This window comes from Rutidosis leptorrhynchoides, chromosome 9, assembly GCF_046630445.1.
Source record: "Rutidosis leptorrhynchoides isolate AG116_Rl617_1_P2 chromosome 9, CSIRO_AGI_Rlap_v1, whole genome shotgun sequence".
Taxonomy (NCBI): domain Eukaryota; kingdom Viridiplantae; phylum Streptophyta; class Magnoliopsida; order Asterales; family Asteraceae; genus Rutidosis; species Rutidosis leptorrhynchoides.
The window spans coordinates 134,599,295-134,605,561 of record NC_092341.1 but is presented as its reverse complement, the minus strand read 5'-3'; positions in this window follow the sequence as shown (position 1 = coordinate 134,605,561).

The following is a 6,267-nucleotide window of genomic DNA, read 5'->3' as shown; positions in this document are numbered from 1 at the left end:
ATTCCTTGTCTACTTAGTGATTGTGTCATGTATGATGCACTAGCAGATTTAGGTGCAAGTGTGAGTGTTATGACTCTTTCATTATATAAGAGATTGGGAGTAGGTGAGTTAAGTCCAACGAAAATGAGTGTTCGACTCTTTGATCAAACCATTAAGCGCCCAATTGGAATTGCTGACAACCTACCCGTTCAAGTGGGTAATTTAACATTTCTAGTCGAATTTATTGTCATTGACATAGAAGAGGACTCATACATTCCTCTAATTTTAGGTAGACCATTCTTAGCGTCCACCAGGGCGTTATTTGATGTAAGAGAGGGTAGAATGACACTAAGTGATGGTGAAAAATCGGTCACCTTTGTGAATCGAAAGGCTAAATCTCCACCAACCAAAACCGTTGAACTAACAAAGATGATTGGTAAAAACCACAATATTTTACCAACTCCAACGGTAGTGCTTAGCAATAATAAAACGCCTAAGTGTGGGGAAGATGAAGTAACACCTAATGAGGACTTGATAACAAAGAACTCCGTTGTTGATACGAAATTAAATGATCTCGTTATTAACAGTTTAATGAAGAAACTTATTAAACGAATTCGCGATGCTAGAACCAAGGGGAACTTTAAGTTATGTAACCGGTTAGTATCCAATCTATCGCCTAAAGAAAAGGCGAAACTAGTTGAATTTGTGGATATTACACAAGAATCCGACCAATGGCTTAAAACAAAAGTCACAGATATGCAAGTTGATTATGGTCCAAAAGAAATTGACAATGAAGTTAATTACAATTTCCACACCACAGCTACTTAAGTGTGGGGAGATTCAAATGTTCTAAAAAGAAAATGCTGTCTAGAGTTAGTTGTTCTGTTCTCGTGTAGTTCCGAGAATGGAATCCGATTGGTTTTTTCCACTAGCAGACACTAAAGAACTAGTTTTCTCTCCCCCATTCTGAATTTCATTTTGTTTTGTAGGTTTGTATGAAATTAATATGCTTTTTAAATTTAAGTTTTGTGTGAATTTAAAAAAAAAAATTTACTTTATTTCATTAAGTTTAAAAAATGATTTCTAAAATTCATCGTAAGTTGAAGACTAGGTCATGGAACCGAAATTGTTTTACCCGAAGGCGGGGCGAAAAATTTTGTTATCATTATTTTTAATTTTATTGATCTAAAGTATACCAAAAAAAATTTAAAAAACCCAAAAATCTTTGCTTTTAAAACAATCGCTTTAAAAATGACAAATTTTAAATTTTGTCGAGGGACGAACTAGGTAAACATACCGAAACTATCTAAAGTAAAAGGAAACAAAATTTTAAAAAAATTATTCATTTAAATTGTTTTAATAAATAAAGGTTTTTATCAAATATATATATATATATATATATATATATATATATATATATATATATATATATATATATATATATGTTTGTAGTTTATCTTATGTACAAAACAGGGTAAAACAGCGCATTTTTAAAGACTGACATTAAAGTTCAGCAAAAGCTACTAATTTTGACGATAAGACGCAAAACATATGTGAAATTACAACAAAAGGAATGAACAATGAGGCGCGCCATCTATCATTTGACGACCTTAGTAATTACAAACTGGGTATTTTTAATCATTTTTCTACTCTAATCACCCTCATAATTTATAATTATAGTCTGATTTCATGCAAATGAGGGCATTGCATGATCTCAAGTGTGGGGAAGGGTTATAAATTCTCTCGGGTTTACACTTAGTTTATTTGCCAAATTTTGTGAAAATTTGAAAAATTTTCAATAAAATGAATTCAAAATCATGTTTATACACATTTATGACAAATAAAACTAGGTGGTAACACCGAAATTATTGTTACCTCGGAGAGAACATAAATGGAGAACAACCCAAAACGTTAGAATTCATTTAAAATAGAATAGAGGAGAATAAAAAGGCAAAGAAAAAATAAATAAAAGCTAAGTGTGGGAAGAATTTACCAACACATATCACATATATTTGGTACAAATTATTGTAGGTACTTTTTTTTTGGACGATTTTAATCAGTTTTACCAGATTTATTGTAATATATATTTGAAAGAAAGATGGATCTGCACGATGAATCAATTCCATCATTAAAAGGAAGTAAAGTCTTCTTAAAAAGACACGCACTTCTTGATTTAGGTCAGGAAGTTGTCGTCCAGACCAGCTGTAGGTTGACGAAAAATCTTGAAAACTCATCTCTAAAATCAGCAGGAAATCCACGAACCTCAGCATCAAACAGGGTCGCCATGTGGTCAGACTTATCCTAACCATGAGAGGATCTGTCTCATAAAATGGGGAGGGCGCCGTGCAAATTAGCTTGATAAGACTAATGATTCAGACCCTCAGAAAAGGATAATCTCCATAAAAGATTAAAAATCAGCATTTAAGCATGATATTACTCAATCCTTGAGATTGACTTTAAAGATTGAGAATTACAAACTCATGGAATTCAATGATATCTAAACTCGAGCTTGAACGAGGAAATATTTTGATCAAAATTAAAACCGATTTGTTTTCTGAAAACCTATTTTCAATGCGTTCATTACCATTGAACGTAAAATCCTAGGAATTCACCTGGAATTCATTAGGTCACCTGAACCAAATCGGGTGTCAACCGTAAGAACGGTGGTTGCATAGCATGGTCGAAGACAGGACCTTGTGCCAGACCGAAAAACTATAAGGTGATCTTTACTATTGCTCCTACAAAGGATAGTAATTACATCCGACACGATATAGACCATAATTAAAAGCATGTCACGGGACATTGCCTTAACAGTTGCTTGTTCAACGCTTTCCTTTACAACCGGACGGTAGTTTACCAAAAGGTAATATACGGAGCAAGTATACTGGACGTGTTGCTTTCCCAATACAAGGTTAGCAAGTGGGTGACACAAAACCATAAGTTTTGAGCTAAAATTTTCAAATCTGAAACCAACCAAACCCACAAAAACAATTTGCAAATACCGGTGAAGGGTTATTCCCGAAAACTTATCTAGGATAAAATCTAGAATGAATTTTCAAAAGATCAAATGTTTTCATAAAGATCCAATTTCCTTAAAGGATCTAAACTTTTATAGTCATGTGGGACTGTAAACCACATCGTTACTATCATTGTTCAAACCGCCATATCAAAATCACTGATGTATAAAGTGTGAGAATAAAAAAGTGATTCGAGTGAAGTGTGATTTAATTTCAAGTTCTGTATTGCTTGAGGACAAGAAACGCTCAAGTGTGGGGATATTTGATAGTGCTCCAAATGAACATATATTTTGGCACAATATCCTTCCAATATGTAAAGATTTTAGTTGCAATTGTTTTATTTTTATGTAATATTCGTTTAAATAAATAAGTGCGAAGACAAAAGAAGAAAACGGCGATTTGAAGACGCAAATGACCAAAAAGCTCAGATGTACCAGATATAATTCAAGTGGTTCAATTTATTGATGAGAAATGCCCAAAGATGATAAGAGTACAAACCGCAAAACGCAAAGTACAAGATATTAAATAGTACGCAAGGACGTTCGAAAATCCGGAACCGGTACCTGAGCCAACTATCAACGCGCGACGCAACGGAGCTAAAATTACAAATCAACTATGCACATGAATATAATATAATATATATATAATTATATAAAATTATATATATTATATATATTAAATAAATATGTCGACAAGCTAGGAGCCAAAAAGTATGTGACCAGGAAATGACGGCCATGCGATCGCATGGCCAGAAGGCACAAATCTCATGCGACCGCATGAGTTACTGTAGCAGGCCACATTCTATAAATTCAGCATTTTTTGGACGAATTTAACATATCTTTTTCTATCTCTTACTCTCAAAATATATATTTATATTTATATTATAATTTTAATATTAAAGTTTAATAATAATAAGGTTATGTTAGCGAATGTTTTAAGGTTTTGTAAGTCGGAACTCTGTCCGTGTAACGCTACGTGATTAATCACCACTGTAAGCTATGTTCTTCCTTTTTAATTTAATGTCTCGTAACTAAGTTATTATTATGCTTATTTGAGCCAAAGTAATCGTGATGTTAGACTAAAAATTAAGATTGGGTTATTAGATTTTGTACCATAATTAAGGTTTGGACAAAAGACCGATACTTGTGGACATTGGACTATTGACTGTTAATAGATAGGGGGTATTGTCTAATCGAATGACAACTCATTAGAACCTGTCGAACCTATCTTCAAATTAGTTAATCTAATAATTATTAAAATGATTATGTATGTCCTATTTAGTGACATTTATACGACATCTTTTACAATCATTTAATTAATTATTTGGGTTGGGTAATTGATTATTCATTCTGATCAAGTGGGTAAATTAATATTCATATCTCATTAAAACAGGGGTGGATTACATACAAGGATAATTGGTGTAATTGTTAACAAAGTATTAAAACCTTGGATTACACGCAGTCGATAACCTAGTGTGATCATTAAACAAAGTATTAAAACCTTGTTACAGTTCGAATCCCTAATTAGTTGGAATATTTGACTTCGGGAATAAGGTTAATTTGACGAGCATTTTATAATTATGACCGATGGACTATTATGGACAAAAACCAGATAGGTATCAAATAAATCTAGGACAAAGGACAATTAACCCAGATAAATAAATTAAAATCAACACATCGAACATCATGATTACGGAAGTTTAAATAAGCATAATACTTTTATTTCATATTTCATCGTACCTTTATTTACTGTCATTTTAATTCCTGCAATTTACTTTATCGCAATTTAAATTCTGTCATTTATATTATCGTCATTTATCTTTACGCTTTATTTAAAATCGATAAACCGATCATTAAACGGTAAAAAACCCCCTTTTATAATAATACTACTTATATATATATATATATATATATATATATATATATATATATATATATATATATATATATATATATATATATATATATATACAAATATAGTTTTAAAAAATATAGCGTTAAACTTGGCTAGCTCCTTGTGGAACGAACCGGAATTACTAAAAACTATACTACTTTACGATTAGGTACACTGCCTATAGTGTTGTAGCAAGGTTTAGGTATATCCATTCTATAAATAAATAAATAACTTGTGTAAAATTGTAGCATATTTAATAGTATTCTGCAATAAAATATAACTATTTCGTATACACCTCTGCACACATCAGAGTAATAGTAAAGATCACCCTATAATTTTTCTGTCTGGCACAAGGTCCTGTCTTCGACCATGCTATGCAACCACGTTCTTACAGTTGACGCCCGATTTGGTTCAGGTGACCTAATGAATTCCAGGTGAATTCCTAGGATTTTACGTTCAATGGTAATGAACGCATTGAAAATAGGGTTTTCAGAAAACAAATCGGTTTTAATTTGATCAAAATATTTTCTCATTCATGCTCGAGTTTAGATATCATCGAATTCCATGAGTTTGAATTCTCAATCTTTAAGGTCAATCTCAAGGATTGAGTAATATCAGGCTTAAATGTTGATTTTTAATCTTTAAGGAGATTATCCTTTCTGGGGGTCTGATTCATTAGTCTTATCAAGCTAATTTGCACGGCGCCCTCCCCATTTTACGAGACAGATCCTCTCATAGTTAGGATAAGTCTGACCACGTGGCGACCCTGTTTAATGCTGAGGTCCATGGATTTCCTGTTGATTTTAGTGATGACTTTTCTAGATTTTTTGTCAGCCTACAGCTGGTCTGAACGACAACTTCCTGACCTAAATCAAGAAGCGCGTGTCTTTTTCGGAAGACTTTACTTCCTTTTAATGATGGAATTGATTCATCGTGCAGATCCATCTTTCTTTCAAATATATTACAGTAAATTAGGTAAAACTGATTAAAATCATCCAAAACAAAAGTACCTGTAATAATCTTGTACAAACATATGTGATATGTGTTTTGAATAACTTGGTAAATTCTTCCCACACTTAGCTTTTATTTATTTTTTTCTTTGCCTTTTTATTCTCCTCTATTCCATTTTAAATGAATTCTAACGTTTTGGGTTGTTTCTCCATTTATATTCTCTCCGAGGTAACAATAATTTCGGCATTAATACATAGTTTTATCGTTCATAAATATGTATAAACATGATTTTGAATTCATTTAGTTGAAAATTTTTCAAATTTTCACAAAATTTGGTAATTAAACTAATTAAACCAAGTGTAAACCCGAAAGAATTTATAACCATTCCCCAAACTTGAGATCATGCAATGCCCTCATTTGAATGAAA